We start from the raw sequence: 21,887 nt of genomic DNA, 5'->3' as shown, positions 1-21,887 counted from the left end.
AGATTGTCCATATTATTTTCATGCAAAGAAGATGTGGCTGGATGTAAGGATTCGGTGTAACATGGAGCCTCTTTTGACAAGTCCAAACGAAAAGAACCATAGGCTGAGAAGGAGGTAGGTGAACTGGAACAGAAAATGAGGTGGAGGCAGATGGAGAGCTAGCCGTCATAGATGCTGATGGGGAGGTATTAGGTAGAAATGGCAATGAGAGAGATGCGGGCAGCCATGATGTGGTGGTGTATCTGATTTGTGAAAGTGGACCTGTTCATGATGTTTGGTCATTTTTGACACTGGCGTTGAAGGACCCATAGACTGGCGCACCCGTTTGTCAAGTTCAGACATAACAACCGGGGCAAGAAGAGAAGTGTCAGGCAAGGGAGCAAAGTGACCTTCTAAGATGCCTGTAATTGCTGTTTCGAGTTTCAACAGATCTGTAGAAGGAAGAATGAAACTCGAATTGGGTTTGTTTACCTCTTTGAGTGAAAGCATACTCAGTGAGGAAGGTGGAAGACTCCTCTCATTAGGAAGTTTGGCCATCACAGGTGCTGCGTTCCACATGCAGAGAAAAAGGCAACTCGAAAAGAAGTACCTACGCCTCCCCAGCCTCTCATGCCTATAAGGCTATCGGACACTTCTGCTCGGGCGCGCGTGCTTAGGGTGCATGGCCAGTGCCTTTTTGAAGCGGAGGTTCGTGGGAGGGGGCGTGGCCTACAGTAAATGAGAAAATAACATAGGACTCGTGAATACACAATATTTACAAAGTAAATGGCGTGATTAAGTAAAGAGCAATGTCCAGTGCAGCCTTTGTGCTCTTCACCTTGTATTGGTATCCAAATTACTAACCAGCTGCAGAACGTGACCAGGAGCAGAAGAGTAGGTAGCAGACTATCGGCACTTCTGCTCGGGTGCACCCGCTTAGGGCGCATGGCCAGTGCCTTTTGAAGCACAGGCTCGTGGGAGGGGGCGTGGCCTTGTATTGGTATCCAAAGTAATAACAAGCTGCAGAATGTGACCAGGAGCAGCAGAGTAGGTAGCAGGCTATCAGGCACTGGCTTGGCACTTCCACTCGGGCGAACATCATATTATGACAGATCAGGGGTTGGTCATAGGGAGTATTTTGAGGGTTTGGAACGGAACATAAATGATTAAAAGATAATGAAAAATCTAGATATGATATATGATATGGCATTTGTAACGCGCCTATACACAAGTGTTTCAAGGCGCGACGAGGCAGGGAGGCAGGGAGGAGGGGAGCAAGGGGAGGACGGACAACGATCCTACTAGGCCAGGTGTCATTCAGATCACGCAAGTGCATGGGTGGAGGGAAAGGGAAAAGTGCAAGGGGAAAGGGAGGGAGAAAGTGCAGTACAGGGTAAGTAGAACAACAAATACTAGGGCCAGCTGGTGGCAAGTGCAGACAAGTGCTGGGAAGGGGGGGCTGGAGGGATACAGAGACAGTCCCGCAGTGCAGGGGTTGCCAGGAAGGCAGTGCAAGTGGAGAGCGGCTGGGCCAAGGACCGAGATAGGTGAGTGGCCCAGTTGCTTATTCAGTGTAGTTTCAGTCAAGAATTTAGCTGGGGAGAGGGGGATAGAAAGCAGAAGTAAAGAGGAAGGTTTTGAGGTGCTTCCGGTATCGGAGATGGTTCTCCTCAAGTTTCAGGGAGGCAGGAAGGCTGTTCCAGAGGGAGGCCCCTGCCGCGGAGTGAGATCTACCCCCAACTCGTTGGTTGGAGAAGCGGCTGACCCTGAGGGAGTTGGAGACGGATGAGCGAAGAGCTCGAGAAGGAAGATATTTAGGAAGAGGGAGCTGAAGGTATTTAGGCCCCAGGCCCCAGAAGGCCTTGTGGACAATGCATAGGGTTTTGAACTTAATCCTCACAGCCACTGGGAGCCAGTGTAGCGATTTCAGTCCTGGAGAGATACGGTCCCTGGGCTTGAGGCCAAGGACAAGTCTCGCAGTCCTGTTCTGGATAAATTGCAGAGGGCGCAGAGTAGAGGCAGGCCGATTAAGATAGAGGCTGTTACAGTAGTCCAGCTTCGAAAGAACCAGGGCTCGGGAGACAGTGAGCTTCCGGGGGAAGGAGAGGAAAGGAAGAATACCTCTGAGGAGGTGCAGCTGGTAGTGTGTCTTCTTAGAGACGTCAGATATGTGAGGAGAGAAGGAGAGTGTGGAATCGAAGATGACCCCGAGGTTTTTTGCCTTGCAGGTAGGAGCAGGAACAGAGTGCCACCCTGCTTCCTGCACCCTGCTTCCTGATGACACTTCCATTTTATGTGTAACTTACTACAAAATGGTTCAGTATATAGCTTATTTACCTGCTGTTTCTGTTGTGTTCTCGCAGATATGAGGCCATCTCATCGTCCTTGTTTAGACCAGTCTCTGTTGTTTTGAATCTACATATTAACCTTGCCTCAGCTTGCCTAAGTAACATCTCTGTTCCCTCCTCTCTTGCCATGCTTGACCTTTTGTAGACCAACATATCTAATGTCTGTCTTTTCAATTTGCCAGTGCTGTGCTAAAGGAGATTTAGGGTCCTGACTGCCATTAGTTGACAAATGTTCTATTATTCTTATTCTTGACTCTCTAATAGTTCTCCCTATATAAATTCTCTTACATAAACAAATTATACAATGCTCAGCAAATTGTGTTCTACAGTTAATACCAATTTTGATTTTAGTTCAATTTTTGTCCGTAAAGGTGTTGGTGCTCTCATGTGCAAATCTGCACATCGTACAGACTCCACATTTTCTAAACCCTTTCCTGCCGGTCTGTAGCCATGTTTTAGATGGCGTATCTTGTTTATCTGTTAACAGCGATGTGCTCAGACTGCTTTTCAAAGTTTTGGCTCTTTATAGATGATTCTTAGTTTGTCCTCTACATGCTCACGCACATGTGAATCCAACTTAAGTAAATGCTAGTTCTTACGCAAAATCCAAGAGAGATGCACTAAGAAGATATGTGCTTTTTTGTTTATCATGTTTTATGTAATTTTTTCATCGTTTAGATTTGTCTCCTATACTTATATTCTTTATCTTGATTTTTCATTATTTTTTTGTTCTGTTCCAAACCCCCAAAATCCTCCCAATCACCAACCCCTGATCTCTGTCATAATGACATATGATGTTTAATTGAATTAGATGCTAATTAACACCCAGTTTTGAAAAAGGCACATGAGTCGAAACACGTGTTATCCAAAAGGACTATCAAAAAGGGCTGGCCCACAAAAGTGGAATGGAACTCTGTTTGAAGTAATTAAAAAGAAGGAACTTTCTAAATCGGACTTGGCGCTTGTTATTTGAGAGTTTATACTTATTTATCTTCTTAAACAAGTCAGTATTCACTTTCAGCGTTAGTGTCGGAGACTTCACAGAAGGCTCCCTATATGCGTTCCAGCATTAGGCCTGGGCAAGTCATATGTTCAAACTCCCAACCACAGGAATCGCCCACTCAGCCTCACAGGATGCAGACCAGACTTAAGGTAAGTATCACCCAAGCCCACATAGTACCTTAAAAGATGAGAAGAGCTTCAGAGTGGATGCCTTCAGGTTGCAGCAGCACAAGACCTGGTCCCTGGATTCTTGGTCTGGACATGAAAGAACTGTACACTGGATGGGAGCTTGCAGCAGTCCGAGGAGGCTTCCAGCAAAGGTTTCTTCTCGGATTCTTGCAGCTCTATTCATTTGGTGCCTTTTTACTGCAGCCAGATGTAGAACGAATATTGCTGGTTGGATTTGCTTCACTCTCTCGATACTGCACATTAGTGAGGGGACTTCAGGGATTCTAATCGTGCCTCTGGAGATCCTGCAGGAGTCCACCAAAGGTTCGGGCGACCATACACCACACTCGGGCTTGAGGTCCCAGGGTATTGGGGGTTTACAGCCCAGCAAGATTGCAGCACGTTGTGGGATGGCTCAAAATGCAGGTGGTCTTGAGACTAGTGGATCTCACCAGCCTTTGGGTAGGAGTCGTCGCATTTGAGACCCCCCCCCCCCCTCCCCTGGCGATTGGAAGGAAGGTTTGCATTAGGCTCCGGTTACACAGCAAGCTCTCTGGTTGAGGGAAATCCCTACAGACTTATTTTTTTCATCTTCCTCTTCGGTTTCAGCTCCAGTTGTCGACTTGTCAGCAGCTTCCAGGGTCGCAGTATTTATCAGGAACTACAGCACCACTTCTGCAAACTCTCCTTGCAGTTTACAGAAATGGGCTGTTTGGCTGTCCAATGAGGACAACCAGCCCCCATTGGGACTTGGTTTCTTTCAGGCAAGGTGAGACAAAGGGCTGCACAGTTTTTGACTCCTACCACGGTTCGTGCCTTCTCAGACATTCTGGAGCCTTGGCAGGGAATACAAAGGATTCCAGCTGAAGACCAAACTCCAACCAAGGTTGTTACCGCCTAGAATGTCAGGGGAAGACCTCAGAAACAACAAATGGGAAATGGCAAAGAAAGGAGCCCAAAGAACAAAAGTAACAGGGGATACCAGGAATATCCAACTACTGTGACCTGGCCTGGATAGAACATGCACAAAAATAACATCAAAGGTCAGAGTAATAAAGTGTTCAGGTGGCTGTTGTTGGTGTAGTAACAAAACCTACATACTCATGCTAAATATGGAATGCTCCCAACAGCCATACAGCATCTACATCTCTCATCATATGAGCATTCTATGAGGAGAAACAATTAAATTGAGCCCTCTAGACACTTAAAATAATTTAGTATTTATTATTTATTAACATTTATTAAATGAATCTCTAGAAAAAGTCATATTTTAATAAAAAACATACAATAACATTGGTATCAATAATAATAACAATAATTCATGTGGATCAATCCCTCCAATTCATTGTCGGATTGATCTGATACATCATTCTTATCCATAAAAAAAATCCAACCACACTACAACCATACCACATACATACACAAGCCCATCAAAAAATCATTCATAATACAAACAATGGTAAAACAATTTTTCTTCAATAAAACATCCAACAATCTAAAACATCATAATACAATATCTGATCCATCATTAATGAGGACCGTCAATATAACACCTAAGAGCCTGTTCTATGTAATTATGAACTTTCCTGGCTCGGGTAGACTTGACTTCTAATTTTGTTCATGAATAACAAAACATCCCCAACCCGACATGTTTCTTTCTGTATCACATCTAGTAAACAGAAATTCTTCAGGGGTGTTATGGTCCAGCAGAATCAGATGGATTGTATATGGACAAGAAAGAGATATGTAGAATACACCAACAAAGCACACCTAGATGTAAACAAAAGAACACTGAATCAATCAAGCTGAAAATGCTCTTATTATATGATTGATCAATACTGCCAACGTGTTATTATTAAACGTGGCGTAGACTAGGTTATTAATACCTTATAACTATCCTCTACTGAGAAGACAGAAAGCGGACCCTAATCCACAAACATGTCAGAGATACCATAATGAATTGGTGCCTCTAAAATCTATCCACCATCACCAACACCTCGTGAAACCTCTTAGACATTCCAAATCAACCGAGTAATACCTCGCCAAGGAGTGAGACCACGAGTGACCCAGTGAACGGCATCACTAAGACCCCACGGGAAAGAAAGGATCCCATAGTGAAAGTGATTATTTAAATAAAAAAACACTTACATTACGTATCCTGTAATTATGTGGTGTACGAGCCAGAACAGAAGTAACCCACAAGATCACGGTAGTTTGGGCATCGTATCACCAAAAAAAAGGGGGGGTCGCCTGGAATCCGAACTCTGATATTCAGAGTGAAAAACTCTCAACCTGTGTTCAATACAGGATAGATGACGACTTGATACCTGTCTTGAAACCCAGGGGTGAAAAAGCAAAAAAATGAGAACACAACTAAATGGGAAACCAAACACTATCGGAATCATAAAGAACAACAAAGAAAGGAGCCCACCATTCTAGCAAAACGGTAGCCCTTCTGTGCATTATTGAGGCTGATTTATCAGCCTGCGAGTAATAAGACGAAACAGGCACTAATGTAAAACCACTAATCAGCCATTCATGTAAACTTGCAATTGTAACACAAATGTTATCAGGTACGTAAGAAAGGGGATACATTGTATTCCCCCAGTACTCCACATAAGGTGGGGTATACTGGCTCACTTAAATCAATGTAAAGGGGATGTGAATCCTGCTTTACTTCATGGGAACAGTAATTCATCCAAGAAATAAGAGAATTAAAAAATGAAGCCACTGCAATTAACATGCTGTGTGCTGCCATAGTACATGACAGTCAGTCCTAAGTTATAGGACGCTATAACTCTAATCATACACTATGGAGAGACATCAAAATTTCACCCATAAAAAGAGTAAGACTAGGTGAGAGGGGAAAAACGATTCCCTCTCACCTAGGGACAAGGTAAAATAATTACCAAGTCCAAGCAAAAGGTTCTGGGATTGACACGGCTCAGGAAGATTTATCATAAATAGGAAAATCTTACCTAACAAAAAGATACTTCGAAGGGATTGTGTCCTCCGACGTATTCCTCATCTTAGATATCTCCTTCCAGCTCTGCTGGCCTCGGAAATTTTTTTCTCTAGAGGGCGCTGCGCGTCGACGTCCTCCGAGTCGATGTCCCTCGACAGCCGCCGTATCGACGTCATCCTGCCTATAAAGGCCGCGCGCAGCGTCCGTTGCTCAGTTCCGTTTTTCCGCGCTTACTCAGTGCCTCGGAATACCGTTGCTCAGTTTTGTCAGGTTAAACCTATTTACCTCGAGTTATTCGATCCGTACTCGACGGCTTCTTCGTCGGAACCAACAACTCCTTGATCCGGCTTCAAAAAATGCCGAGATTGTGGGAAAAAGATGTCGCTGACTGACCCTCACAGAGTTTGTCTGTGGTGTTTGGGAGCTGAACACCATTGTTCAGAGTGCGAGGACTGTATGTCCATGACAGCTAAGGCCCTGAAGGAGCGTAGGGGGAAGCTGGAGAAAGGTAAGACTTTTAAAGCTTCTTCTTCATCGACGAAGTCGAGACATTCGTCTCCTCGTCACCATTCACGCTCCAGGTCTCGGAGTGGGTCCCATCACTCCTCGAGATCGAAGCACTCGAAGAGGAGACGTCGAAGATCCCCTTCTCCGTCTTCCTTTTCCTCTGTTTCGCCAAAGAGAATCCCTTGCCCCACGAAACATAGTTCCCGGGCTGAATGGGAGGAATTCTGCAAAAATATGATCGTCTTCGAGAAAGCGGCCTCGACCCCCTCGAAGACTGCCGAGAGCGATGCTCTGGTCGAAAGACCCGAAGGTCAAAAACGCCGCGAGTCGCAGTACCCGGCGAAGGAAACCTCTCGAGCGCGTCTCGAACCCTCGAGTAGGACTATGACCTCCAAACCTTCCTCGAAGGTTCCGTCGACGCCGTCGACGAAGGTTCCGTCGACGCCGAGGTTGGTGTCTTCGACGCCGTTGTCGAAGGGACCTTCGACACACGGGTCTGTCGACTCGACGCCAGCTTCGACACCGGCGTCGATGCCAAGAAAAGTCACGGTCACGACACACCCAGTGACTATCCCCAGGTCCTCGATGACGATGGCTTCGAGATTGTCGAGTAGAATCCCAATTCTGTCGAGGTCATCGAGGCCTCCGACTTTGTTTTCGACGCCACGCTCGAAGCCTTCGGCGTCGACGACATCGACGTTTTCGAGGCCGATTATGACAAGTTCGGCACCCTCTGCCTTGGAAATGGGATTTACACCCTTTGAGTTCAGAACAATTGAGAAGCATGTCCTCAATTCTGGAAGAGGGTGAATTGTCTGAACAGGAAGACACATTTGAGTTGCAGGGACCTGTAACCCCAATTAGAGAGGAATTTTCCTCTGAAGAACGCAGGTTAAAGGATCTTCATGATTCCTTACATGAGGCAAGTGGGTTAGACACTTCCCCTGAGGTGGAGTTTGCTAGGCCAGACCCGGGGGAGCATGCTGAAACCCCCTATAGAGCCTTAATGGCCAGGATCACAGAGTTTATGGGGTGGTCTGCACCTTCACAATCTTTCCAACAAGATGACCTCAGGGATATTCTTGACAAAGGCCCACAGGAGGATCCTGTGGTGCCTTTTCATAATAATCTTCAGAGGAAGATTATGACGAACTGGGAAACCCCAGATGTCGTCCCGGCAGTAAATAAAAAACTGTCTACAAAATACAGGGTATCCTCTACAGACCCGGAGTTTTTGTCAAAACACCCATCCCCAGAAAGTCTGGTGGTACAGGCAGCATCTTCTACCGATGTCAAGACGGCTTATCCTACCGTCCCACAGGACAGGGACGATAAAAAATATGATGCTATGGCAAAGAAAGTTTTTTCGGCATGTAGCATGGCGTTAAAATCTGTTAATGCTACTTGCACCCTTGCTAGATTCAGCCATACACTTTGGGAGTGTGCTTCTACAGCGGCTGACTGCATCCCGGAGGGAGAAGAAAGGGAGGCGTTCCTGAATATCATACAGGACGGTAAAGACGCTATGTGCGAATCCCTCCAGACGGGCATTGATTCGGCTGACAGTATCAGCAGAGCAATGGCGGCAAGTACAACAACCAGGAGATTCGCTTGGTTGAGAAAGTCTGGTTTTGCCCCAGATGTGCAAGCCAGGGTCTTGAACATGCCATTCGATGGCTCTTCTTTGTTCGGGAAAAAGGCGGATGACAGTTTAGAGAAACTGCAAACTTCAAAAGCAGCAGCAAAATCCCTAGGCGCTGCAATCCGTCAGACACCTTTTCGTCCCACAGGAACCTCTGCGAGGGGCAAGTCCTTTCGCTTCTACTCCGCATTCGGAAGAGGTAGAGGACGACCGGCTCAAAGGGGACAAAGAAGAACTACCCGAGGTGGACGGGGTAGATATTCAAAAGCCGCAGCAACAGCAGGTGCCTCTTTACCATCGGCATCTGCATCAGCCGCCCCAAAACCACTCTGAGGACTTCCCTCACAGGACACCTGTAGGAGGCAGGTTGACTTAACATCTGGCGGTATGGCAGGCTATCACGTCAGATGCTTGGGCATTGGAAACAGTTTCCCAAGGTTACTGCCTGCCTTTCCTACGCATGCCTCAGAGTCATCCACCGGGGATCAGCTCTCAGAAAGCTCCAGATGCGCTCCTCTTGCAGGAAATTTTGAACCTGCTAGAGAAAGGTGCCATAGAACCGGTACCTGTAGCGGAGAGGAACAAGGGCTGGTACTCCCCTTATTTTCTCATTCCAAAGAAAGACGGAGGACTGAGACCCATCTTGGACTTGCGAGAATTGAACAAATTCCTCAGGAAAGACAAATTCAAGATGGTCACTCTTTCTCAGATCCTCCAGGCCCTTCAGTTCCAGGACTGGTTGGTATCTCTGAACCTTCAGGATGCCTATTTCCATGTGCCTATCCATCTCAAACACAGGACATACCTGAGGTTCGCAATTGGCAACTCTCACTATCAGTTTCGAGTGCTGCCATTTGGGCTGACCTCCGCCCCGAGGGTCTTCACCAAGTTAATGTCGGTAGTGGTGGCAAGTCTAAGGAGGGAAGGGATTCACGTCTACCCCTACCTGGACGATTGGTTGATCAGGGCTGTCTCTTCGGAACAAGCTCAGATCCAGCTAAATCACGTGTGCCACTCCCTTCACAAACTGGGCTTTTCCCTCAATTTAAAGAAGTCACAAATGATACCATCGCAGAGACTCCAGTTCATAGGAGCGATCCTGGACACTTCCTTGGGAAAAGCCTCGCCACCAGAGGTGAGGGCTCAAGATATTCTACAGATGGTTACCAAGTTCCAAGATGCCCAATGTCTCCCAGCCTTCGACTTTTTGAGGTTGCTAGGCCTCATGGCATCCTGCATTTTCCTAGTGCCAGAGGCTCGCCTGAGAATGAGATCCCTCCAGTGGGCACTGAGGACTCAAGTGGTCACAATTCTCAGGGAGAATGACAGATCTTCTTCAGGTTCCCGACAGGGTGGCTCGAGACCTTCAGTGGTGGGCCTGTCAGGAGAACATTCTGAAAGGAGAACATTTTTGGCAACCCTGGCCGGAGATAACAGTAGTCACGGATGCCTCACTCACGGGGTGGAGAGCCCACGCCAACGACTTGACCATCAGCGGTCGTTGGTCTCCATGGGAGTCCAGACTACATATCAACCTGTTAGAGCTGAGAGCCATCAGACTTGTGCTGAAGGCGTTCCTGCCAGCTGTACAAGGGAAAAACGTCCTGATAATGATGGACAACACAGTGGCCATGCATTACCTCAACAAAAGAGGAGGCGTAGGATCACTACCCCTGTGCAGAGAGGCGATGCAGCTCTGGTTTTGGGCAATCCAAGAAGGAATCTCTATCGGCAGTTCACCTAGCCGGAGAGAAGAACTTGACAGCGGACGCTCTGAGCAGGCAGAGCACAGTCTCCCACGAGTGGGAACTAGCTCAGGAAGTCCTTCAAGAGATCTTCGCCCTTTGGGGAACCCCTCAGGTGGATCTGTTCGCCACCAGCGTCAACAGGAAATGCGATCTGTTCTGCTCAAGGGAATTTCCCCCGAGAGGAGCTCTGGGAGACGCGTTCATAGTGGACTGGGAGTTTCCGCTTCTGTACGCGTTCCCACCGGTCCCTGTCATTCCTCAAATGATCAGGAGGTTGAGAAGATTCCGGAGAACCATGATCCTAATAGCCCCGGATTGGGCCAGGAGAACGTGGTACCCGGACCTTCTAGACTTGTCCATCTGCCCTCCAATTCGACTTCCACTCAGAGAGAACCTACTCTCACAGAAGGGAGGTCAGCTTCTCCATCCAGACATCAAAACCCTCAACCTTCACGCTTGGCTTCTGAAAGGTTGAGGTACAAGGATTGGGACCTCCCTGATGATGTTATGGAGGTGTTGCTTTCGGCAAGGAGGCCAGCAACAAAGTCTTTATACCGCTGCCGTTGGAACAGATTTTGCAGCTGGTGTAGAGAACAGAATATCGACCCTTTTTCATGTGGTACACCAATGGTTTTGTCCTTCCTTCTATATTTGGCGAATTCAGGCCTGCAGTTGGCACCATTAAGGGCTATCTCGCAGCGCTATCCATCTTTAAGCGCACTGCGGAAGAACCATCCTATTTCAAGTTACCCTTGGTAATACAGTTTCTAAAGGGGTTAACCAATGTTTATCCCCCAAGACCATTCCAAGTTCCCCTATGGGATTTAAACTTAGTACTAACTTTCCTGATGGGCACACCTTTCGAACCACTCCATTCTTGTTCGTTAAAATTCCTTACCCTTAAAACTGTTTTATTAATAGCACTTATCTGCTAGAAGGGTGAGCGAATTACAAGCTCTTTCTTGTAAACCCCCTCACACAATATTTCACAAAGACAAAGTTGTCCTGCAAGTGAAGCCTAATTTCCTCCCAAAGGTGGTTTCTGAATTCCATATCACTCAGAAGATTACCCTACCATCTTTCTATCCTCCTCCTCATCCGGGGAAAGAGGAAGAGAGGTTACACAGGCTAGACCCTAGAAGGGCTTTAAGTTTTTACATCAGTAGACTAGCCAGGATAAGACAGGCAGACTAGCTGTTTGTAGGTTACACAGGTCACAAGCTGGGGTTACCAATAACTAAGCAGACCATTTCCAGATGGATCATTCTAGCCATTCTGGAATGTTATAAACTGGCAGGGAAAGAGCCCCCTCAAAACCTTAGGGCTCATTCGACCAGAGGTATTGCAGCTTCATCGGCCCTCAAAAGAGGTGTGCCGGTTAAAGACATCTGTGCGGCCGCTACATGGTCGTCTGTCCATACCTTTACACGATTTTACAATTTGGATTCCTCCTCCAGTCAAGGGACTAGGTTTGGAAGGGCTGTACTGCATTCTATTCATCAATAGAAGACAGCGTGAAGTCAGTACTCCCTCCTCCAATAATAGAATACTGCTATGGGAGCCTATCTAAGATGAGGAATACGTCGGAGGACACAATCCCTTCGAAGAACAAGTTACTTCTTACCTTGTAACGTTCTTTCGACGGGATGTTCCTCCGACGTATTCCTCATCGACCCTCCCATCCATCCCCGCAGTTCTACTTCCCTTGTTGTTGCAGCTTACGCTCCTTCAGGGTGATTAGTCTAGTCCAGAAAGTATTATTGTGGGCTACAAAACGGAACTGAGCAACGGACGCTGCGCGCGGCCTTTATAGGCAGGATGACGTCGATACGGCGGCTGTCGAGGGACATCGACTCGGAGGACGTCGACGCGCAGCGCCCTCTAGAGAAAAAAATTTCCGAGGCCAGCAGAGCTGGAAGGAGATATCTAAGATGAGGAATACGTCGGAGGAACATCCCGTCGAAAGAACGTTACAAGGTAAGAAGTAACTTGTTTGTTGCCCTAAACCAGAATAGTTTAATAGAGGTCCTGCTGCAACTTTTACCCAGAAAAGTAGCGAACACCCACAAAGTCTTCTTAGTTTAATCTTTTGATGGGATCAGTAGTGTGCCTACCCCAAACTTGCGATTTAAGCAACTCTCTGATGAACTGTAGTGCATGGTTCTACCAAAAGTGGCAGTCCTGCTGTAAGTTGCTGACAAATGTTTGAAGCTTATTCTCTCGACATGGCTTGATTTTCTTCACCATCTTTTTACTGTGTGCACCACTTTTTTGTTTAACCTCATTGAATGACTACCAAATTAATGTGGATTATTAATGCAATAAACGCACACTACCAGTAAGCTCATAGCCACATGCTTGAGTGTCCATTGCAATAGTTCATGCATCAAAAGTGAGGTTTTGGTCCTCTTATCCTTATGTACATGTACCTAATGCGACGCACCAGCAGACCGAATCAGACAGGAGGGTGACACATTGAATGGTGTTTATTAAAATAAAAGAAGCAACATGCCCTATCTGTCCCTACTACTAAAAGGGATTTCCCTACCTAGTAAACTAAAGGTGCTCGTCCGCTCAAATCAAAGTAGTCCTTAGTCCAAACCTATATATTATCTGGCTCTACCAATATAGAAAAACAGGCTCAATGCAGGCTTGACCGGCCAATGCTCGATAGGTCTCTCCTTAGAAAATAGTTTGTGGTGTAAAAACAGTTCGGAAAATAAATGGTTCCTGCTTTCCCTTTAAGCTCTTTGTAAGGATCTGCAAGCCTTTCTGTAAATGAAATGTTTCAAGTTCTTTACTTGAGAAATGTTCCTTTTTACTTGTCCACCAAGTTAGCTACTTTCTCCTCCTTGGTTTGCCATCTCAGGTAAATTGGTCGAACCCTCAAGGTTCCCTGCTCTGTATGGTTTCCATAAATCTCTTATTTGTTTAGGCCTGTATAGGCCATTCTGGCTTTCTAGTTGCTTTAAACCTTGTACTTGTTTCAATGTTTGATGCCAATCTTCTGTACTTGGGTTTTTAGTGCCCCCATATCACTGCTGTGTCCGTTTTTTTCTTTGTCACGCTACCAAGTAAGACAGTTCTTCCATCCCCCCTCTCTTCCTCGGCTGTAGTGCCTCTTCCTGCGCCGGCCTTCTGGTGTCTCTGCTTCTTCCAGGTCTCTCTCCATGCTACTACTGGCTCTGTGATGTAGCACAGCTCCTCCCATTCAGAACATCTGTACAACAGAGGCTCGTCTCTGCGTAGGATTCTTTTCCTCCTAGCATTCCTTGTCCCTTTATTTTCACCGCTGTTAGAATGGATTTATAAACTCTGGCCTGGTGGACTGATGTTTAGGAGGCCACCCTTGTTAAATGAACAGGGGACACTTCTCGGAAGGTAGAACAATTCACGGTAGCTTGGAGACTAGTCCAGGCTAAATCTCAGGAGTACTGAGGGTGATCAGAGGTCTTCAGTGATCACATACAGTGAAACACCAAGAATTACAAATAAAGGTTACAGAAATATACTATTTAGTATAGGCCTGATAACAGAAATGATTAAAGAGATGCTTTAACAAAATACCACACAATCATCATACTATGTAATGAGTTGGGGCGAGGACGCTAACTCCAGCAAAACCGGCAAAGGAAAAGGTTAAATAACTTTTTTAGCACCAACATCCTTCAGAGATGGCAACCCTAACGTTGTAAGTGAAGCCCTAAGATTAACAGAGCCTTGTGCTTGATGCACGCATAAAGCTCACGGTCGTGCGTAAAGTTCACAAGTTCTTCTTAAGGAGCATGAAAAATAATGGGGGGGATTCTGAAGGGGTGAAACAGGTTCCAAGAGTAGGATGAGTATCTGCTATGGTTAAGAAAGCAATCCCCGACTTTTGGAGGGCTTTAGGCAGCAAATGGTACCCAAGCCAACAGGAAGGCCAAAAGCTAGCCCTCTAGGATTCTATCCATTTGTGTGAACAAAGGGCCACCGGTAAGTGACTTTACTACACTCTGCCCTTTGTTTCGTTGTGGTCAAGACTTCGCATGTCTAGAGGTGGATGTAAGGGGAGTTTTCCTAAAGTCCACTTGAGGTAAGACTTCATAAAATATCGCAATGGCATACAGGTCCCCAACTCTTAGTATCAGTCTGTACTACTCATTGAACCTTGGTGGAGTGGCAGAGCAGTCAGTCTTATCTTAAGAGTAAGATGTGAGCTGTAGGTAAGTACACTGAGCCCAACTAGTACAGTAGCTCAAAGTAACACTTACACTAATACATTTATATTAAAATATATATTTCTTATTTACACAAGGAATGTCACTTATCACTTCACCAACAGACATAGGATTACATATAACTACATTTCAGAGACCACTGCTTAGTTAGTAGTTTCTCGCGGTACAATTGTTAGTTTGACACTAAAGATAGTTCTAGGTTATTATCGCTCCGACTGTGCACACACGCACAGACAAAGATATACGATAATTGTATTTTGTTGACAAAACCACATAAGATAAAGTCTTTTAGAAAGGGTTTGGTTAGTCACACAGCAGCAGAGCTTACAGTTCTTGATGTATTCTCTCAGCAAACTCCAGCTTTAAAAGTCCGATCCCTAACTCTGTGCAAAAGCCAGTTTGGAGAGGACTCAGTCTTACTAAGCAGCAGAACAAAACAGAAGAGGCAGGGGATACCAGGAATATCTTGGTACTATGATCTGGCCTGGATAGAACCTATATATTTATGTTAACATCAGAGATCATAGTACTTGTGTTTCTATGTGGTGAGCTCAGGTGTAGTTATCTCATATTGACAGTCACCATTTCATCATAACTTCAAAGCATTGTGAAGAAAACGTGTCTCTAAACAGTGAGATGAAAGGCATTCAATTTAAATCAAAGGACTCTCTCTAATAATTCAATATTTTTATTATTATGTAGAAAAAACACTACTACTAAGCAGCAGAACAGCAAACGTTTCTGTGGATACTTTCAGTCTCTAGTTACGGATGATAGAAGAATTAAAACAAGTTTGGAGACCCTGTTAAAGGACTCGCAAAAAGGGACACAAGCCGACAGCTTGGGTCAGAGGTAAGAGTGGACATACCTTTTCACCCCACAGTACCTTAGGTTAGAAGACATTTTTGTGGCTGGATTCGCCTCGGTCTAGCAGTGCTGGACCCGGTCTCCGGATTCCTTGGTCTGGTGACAAAATGCAGGACACTGAACGGGATGTCCCAGCAACAGTCTCAAGAGAGGACGTCTGGCACGGATTTCTTCATCTTCTTTTGTCAGTCTGCGGTTTTGACGTCTTATCTGCAGCACCAGCTAAGTACACGATTTGCCCAATCAATCTTCTTCGATTCCTGGAGTCCTACACTCTGGTGAGGGGACTTGCATGAGTCGGATTATGTTTCTGGAGGTTCACCTCAAGCTCAGCAAAGACTTTAATGGATTTGGCCTTGACAAGACATTGCACTACAAATGGGTAGGCGGTCTCCTGGTAGTCGTGGTCTGCAGCTCTGGAAAGGCACATCACCTCGGGAAATGGCTCAGATTGTAGTTTGTCTCAGGGCTGGTTGGTCCCATCAGCCAAATGGAAGGAGTCCTCTTCGGAGCTCCTGTCGCATAGAAAACGGGGTCAGGACAGCAGTGGTCGCTCCAGTGTTGAAACCTGTCAGGCTGTGTCTCTGGTCATCATCTTCTTCTTTGGTTACTTCAAGTTCCAGTGGTCGACTTACCTTTTACCTCAGGAACCTCACCTGTTATACAGTGTCGGCACACAATCTACTGCAATTTTTCTCAGCAGTTTACAGAAAGGGGCGGGTGGCTGTCCAATCAGGACAGGCTGACCCCCAGTGGGAGCGAGTTCCATTCAGGCTTTGGGACAAAGGGCAGGGGAGTGAAAAACATCCTACCTGCATAGAGACACTGGAGCCTTGGCGAGGACACCCAAGGGTTCGCGCCAAAGGCAAAACATTCACACAGACCTCCCCCTCCCAGAAAGATAGAAGGGCCAACAAAGAACCACGTTAGAAATGGTGGGAAAAAAAGGAGCCACCATGTTAGTACATAGGTGACCCTATTGTGCACAAACGGGACTGTGAATTTTCTTTGGTAAGATTTAGCACAGCTAGAACATGTGTCCACTGCCACAACTATAGGGTTGTCTATGTGCCCGGGAGGATAGTTCGAGGACAGCACGCTTGTCTTGGAAGCAAGACAACGCATAGCAACACATGTTCAAATCCTGGGCTCGTGCTTATAAACTGTTCCCTGTTATTAGCGCGTTATGAAAGTCATTATAATTTTGGGACTAAAAAGTCACAGGAGCAGAGAGAAGGGGGATACTAGGTATCCCCTTGGCACTTTACATAAGGTGGTGGTTGACAATTCCAGAGTATAAAGTTTTGGAAGGGATACAAAGTATCCCTCTATCCTTAAGAACAGTATTAAGTAAGGATAAGGAAAGAATCTCAAATGAGAACCCAAAGGGTTCCCAACAACACTGCCCAGAAGGGGTTGTGGGCTGCAAAAGTGTGAAACAGATGCCTTAAAAGAGATGTGGAGGAAAGTAGACTCCATAGTAAAGGTAAAACACAGAGAACAGAGTTCCAAAAGACAGAGCACATATGAATGAATGAGTGGAAAAAGGCTCCACCCATTGAGGATGTAAACACATAGGTCCTAAAGTCCAGCAAAACGTGCTGCGGGGGGGGGGGGGTCTCAATAAGAGAGGGGATGAAGCATAAAAATGATAAATCTCCCTTACTGTGGTCACCAGAGGTACACTTTCCCACCCTCCGTTCTGCTTCCAGATGCACGATGCGTTGGCGCTGTGGGTACAGGTCTGGTATGACACAGGAGCGGCTACGTTCAAGTCTGAAGAAAACACTGATGCAGCAGGTCACAGGGCACTAGAAGGCACGCAGGAAAATAGTCTGTGGTTACCGTCACTGCAGCCCAGTGACGCAGGGGGACCCAGCTCTTGCGGTATGACATAGCCCTCTATTTCGCGGCCAAAAGGTGCCGGGAGACCGAAATTCAGCAGAAGGGCACATTGCATGTCAAGTTAGGACTCCCCAAAGTCTCGACTCGAAACTACAGCGCTCCTGCACAGTAACCAAGGATTGAGCTGGACAGGCCAGGGACACTTCTGTACAGGCTCACTTGCAAGGTTACTAAGAGAGTTTGAAAGTGATTAGTCCCACCACTCCAAAGGTTCGAAGCACCTTCACAAGTCTTCTGAGATCAGGCACAAAGCAGTGGTCCACTGGTGACACCACAGGATTCGGTTGCCAGACCTCGTCAAGTGCGTGCCAGGATCGTCCTATGTTCTGCTAGGCTACTCATGATACTTTTCTCCTTCAGATCTGATGAACTGGTGCAGGTTCCCTCTTCTTATCCAAAGTCAGGTGAGTGCACACACCCAGCCCACCAATGGCACGATCTGCCCAACACATCCACACCAGCAGTTTTCCAATCACTGACCACTGTGGGACTCCTGCTCACATGCACACCAGACACCCTGGCACCACTAATGCGGATTGGGACCATACACAACTTTCGCAGCAAGTGCATGCTGTGACTCGAAAGGGCAGGGAGAAGGCAAAGGGACAAAATGGCCAAAGCAACAAACGGACCTTGTGGCACGGCCATGCCGGACACTAGCCACAGTCAGGCACCACACGTGTTAAACTCGCTAAGGCCCGCAAAAAAGTTATACAAATGAAAGAAAAAGCTACTGCTGCCTACTGTTTGTTTTATTATTTTTCAAACTTTTTATTACAGGCAATCGCTTAAATCAAGTGTTCTGTGGCAGCGTGCCAAATACAAGACTGAAGAAGATCTGATGCGGCTTAATAACAAATTGTGCGATTCGTGACATTCTCATCTCATTTGTATTGTATTTCTCTGTTCCTGAGGCAGAGTGAGACTCCCGGAATGGCTGTGAAGCCCGTTTGTATGTCAGAGTCGCTTATTGGTGTCTCTAGGTCCTCCGACCGTTGTGCCGCTAGGATTTGGGTACAGTTTTTGTTGTCTGGTATTGCCATGGAGTAAAAGGTGTTGATTCGTGGGAATGTCTGTGGGTTTCGATCCATTTCCTTCTTGCATGGCACAGGGGACCATATGAGAGACTCATTTGTCGTATATTTTAGTATTGCAGCGCGAGTGGTGCTGGATATCAGCCAGTCCCGCTCTTTGAGTCCCAGGATGGTTTGTGCGTCCTGAAACCACATCAGTGTGTCATCTTCCATGATATCCATTACCCTTAGATTAGCCCACCTGCCCTTTTGATTTGGGTGGAGGGGTTGTACTGACCCATACGCTAGTTCTGATCGTATGCTAGCCCATGGCGGGGTGCTTTTAATGTTGGCCCCCTGTTTTTCCCTAAGTTTCTGTCATTGCTGGAGTGTCGGCCCAATAATAGGGTATGTTCTAAGCGTTTGTGTGACGGTGTAGGCAGGGCCATGACTGCCAGTTCCATGGTCCACCAGCTGGATTCATCACTGCCATTCAGCCATCGTTTTGCCCAGACAATTTAAGCCGCTTGGTAGTAGTTCATTAGTGAGGTGGCTGCTAGTCCCCCATTAGCTTTGCTCACTTGTATTATCGAGAGGCATAGACAGGCTTTCTTGCCACGCCAGATACATTTCATTATGTCTGCATCTAATTCCCTGCGCATTTTCGGGGTCGGACAGTTTGGTAGCATCATGGTTATGTTTGTAAGCTTGGGGAAGGAATTAATCTTTAGGGTGTGAATTCTCCCAGTCAGGGATAGCGTCAGGGTGTTCCATCTCTCCAGGTCCGCTTTGATGTTGCCAAGGACCACAGGATAGTTAAGGTCGCAGAGGTCAGCCTCGGGGGCTCCTATTCGTAGCCCTAAGTATTTAATACATTTGAGTTGAAGGGCAAATGGTGCTATCCCCCCTGAACTCCCCCCACTGGGGTACCATGGTACGTCTACTCTGAGTGGCATCACCTCTGATTTGCTCCAGTTCACTTTGTACCCCAACATTGGGGCCTATGTCTCGGAGCAACAACATTACATAGGGCAGGGTAGACCGGGTCTTGCTTACATAGAGTAGGTCATCTGCATACAGCTACACCCTGTGTTCCTCTGGGCCTTGGTGTATGCCCTCCCATTCCGGGTTACTGCGTAATCTTATAGCTAGGGGCTCGATGGACAGGGCGTATAATAGCGGCTAGAGCGGACTGCCCTGTCTGGTTCCCGATTGCATGTACAATCTGTGGACACCACTCTGTGACTACTGAGGCCGTTGGGCCAGTATAGAGGAGCCTAATCAGTTGGATTAAGCACAGGGGGAACCGTATCTGAGTGTAACACTGAACATAAACTCCCATTGGACTTTATCGCATGCCTTTTCCACGTCGATTCCTAGGATGGCATCTTGTTGGTCCCTGTTACCGGAGATGACATGTAGTAGTCTGTGGATGTTATCGCTGCAGTGTCTGCCTTTTATGAAGCCTGTTTGGTCCTTGTGAATTATGTGGGGGAGAGTGTTCCCTATTCTCTGGGCCAGGCATTTTGCAAGTATTTTGGTGTCAGTTTATTAGGGAAATTGGTCTATATGACCCGCAGAGCTCTGGGTCTCTTCCGCGCTTGTGGAACACAATGTTGGCCACTAGCATGGATTTCGGGAGCCGGTTCTGGGTGAGCGCTTCTTGGAATACTGTTTGTAGTTTCGGGGCTAGTTCCTCTAACATCTTTTTATACATGTCAATTGGTATGCCGTTGGGCCCAGCAGCTTTGCTGTGGGATAATGATAGGATTGCTTGTGTTACTTCCGCTGTCGTGATGTGGGCATTAAACCCGTCCAGTTTGGCTTCGGGTATTTTGGGGATGGGTATCGAGTCGAGGAAGGTATCGATGACCTGGGAGGGGAAGGTGTTAGGCGGTGTGTAGAGTTTGCGGTAAAATTCCAATGTTTGAGCGGCTTGACGTTGTTTAAGTGCTAAAGCCATCCTGTGTAGTAGTCTGTCGCTCTCATAGTAGTATTGCTGCAACCAGCTTGTGTAGGATTTTTGGGCTCTGATTGTGGATAACCGTTTGTTCTCATCCCTATGTTTCCGGAGCTGTTTATTGCGGGACATTTTGTGTCGTGTTTCCAGCCATTTGAGTTCGATCGTCAGCCGTGCGGTCCCCCCCCCCCTCATTTCTTTTGCTTATATGCCCACCTTGAGATGCATTGCCCCCTTAGATATGCTTTAACGGCGTCCCAGCCTCTTAGTGGAGTGAACCCCTGGTTCTCATTGGTTTCCCAGAATTCAATGCCCGTATTTTTTCTATTATGTTGGGGTGTTGTAGTGAGCGCAGGTTCACTCGCCATGTGGGTGGTTTGCGAGGTATGTCGGGAAGTGATATATGTAGCGTCACCGGGGCATGATCCGAGATGGCGATCGGTAGAATGCTGCATTTCGTTACCATATGCACTGCATTGTCTGGTATTAGCCAGTAGTCTAATCTTGAGTAGGTGTCGTGGCAGTGGGAGTAGTGAGTGTAGTCTGATTGTTTCATGTGCAAGTGTTGCCATGTGTCCACCAAATGTAGGTCAGATATTAGTGTGCGAAGGGTGTCCTTTTAAAAAAAAAAAAAAAAGTTTTTTTTGGGTTGGCTGTATTATCCAGTGCTTTCCCTTGGCGGTCGAGGGCCGGGTCAAGTGTTATGTTTATCCCCCCACCCCCTGATTCATGTGATATTTTGCATATATTGGGCGCATTTGGCAAAAGTGCGTGTAAAGAAGACCGGTGCATCGGATGTGGGAGCGTAAATGTTGAGTAGGGTGATTGGTTGTATGTGTCCCTGGAGTAGCACAAACCGGCCCTCGTTAGCGCTGAGGGTGTGTGTGTTGGACTTGAAAGGGCACCTGTTTGTGTATTAAGATTGATACTCCCCATTTGTCGTGACTCGGCGAGTGTGCCGCTGTCCCTACCCATCCACGTACCAGTTTTTCAGATCCTGTGCTATTGAGGTGGGTCTCTTGGAAGTACACTATATCCCCTTGTATGTCTCTAGTTGAGCAAGCGCCTGCGCTTAATGGGGTGACCTAGCCCCTGAATATTTAGGGTTACATAATTAACTTCCATCATTGTGCTTTCACGTGTGTGGCTCTGAGCCCTGGCCGTGGTGGGTCAGCATTATCTTGAGTGAACAGTGTGTCCCCCCTGATTAGTGCATGTCCCCATCCCCTGGTTAAGAACATGTAAGTTTTGGGCAGATTTCCCTACAACTTTACAACATGGGCCAAAACAGAGGCCCTACTGGAACCAAACAATATAACATTGGGTGAGCTTGCCATCCGGCTCTCGCCCAATACTAGGCTTACAAGCCCATGTATGGTTGCAGAAGTTGACAAGATCTGCAGTGGTGACAGCGACTATAGAGGCTGATTGGGAGAAGGCGAGATCCTGGTGCCTGCGCCACCCGTGAAGTGAACTGCCTCCGGAGGCCATGCCCAGGTTAATGTCAGGCGGCCGGGAGACAGAACAGGAGCTGCCTCTTGCTGAATATGGGAGCAATACACC

The 21,887-nt window shown here is 46.8% G+C and overlaps 1 protein-coding gene across 3 annotated transcripts in view; it reads left to right on the top strand.

The window, feature by feature from the left end:
* The window catches only part of CREBBP (CREB binding protein), a 2,841,012-nt gene that overhangs the window by 1,319,717 nt on the left and 1,499,408 nt on the right, over positions 1–21,887 (top strand). The window lies entirely within an intron of this gene.

The sequence above is a fragment of the Ambystoma mexicanum genome, chromosome 2q (genome assembly GCF_040938575.1).
Source record: "Ambystoma mexicanum isolate Mex_15411 chromosome 2q, UKY_AmexF1_1, whole genome shotgun sequence".
Lineage (NCBI taxonomy): Eukaryota > Metazoa > Chordata > Amphibia > Caudata > Ambystomatidae > Ambystoma > Ambystoma mexicanum.
The sequence above is the reverse complement of the archived record's forward strand: the minus strand, read 5'-3'. Positions and strand labels throughout refer to the sequence as shown.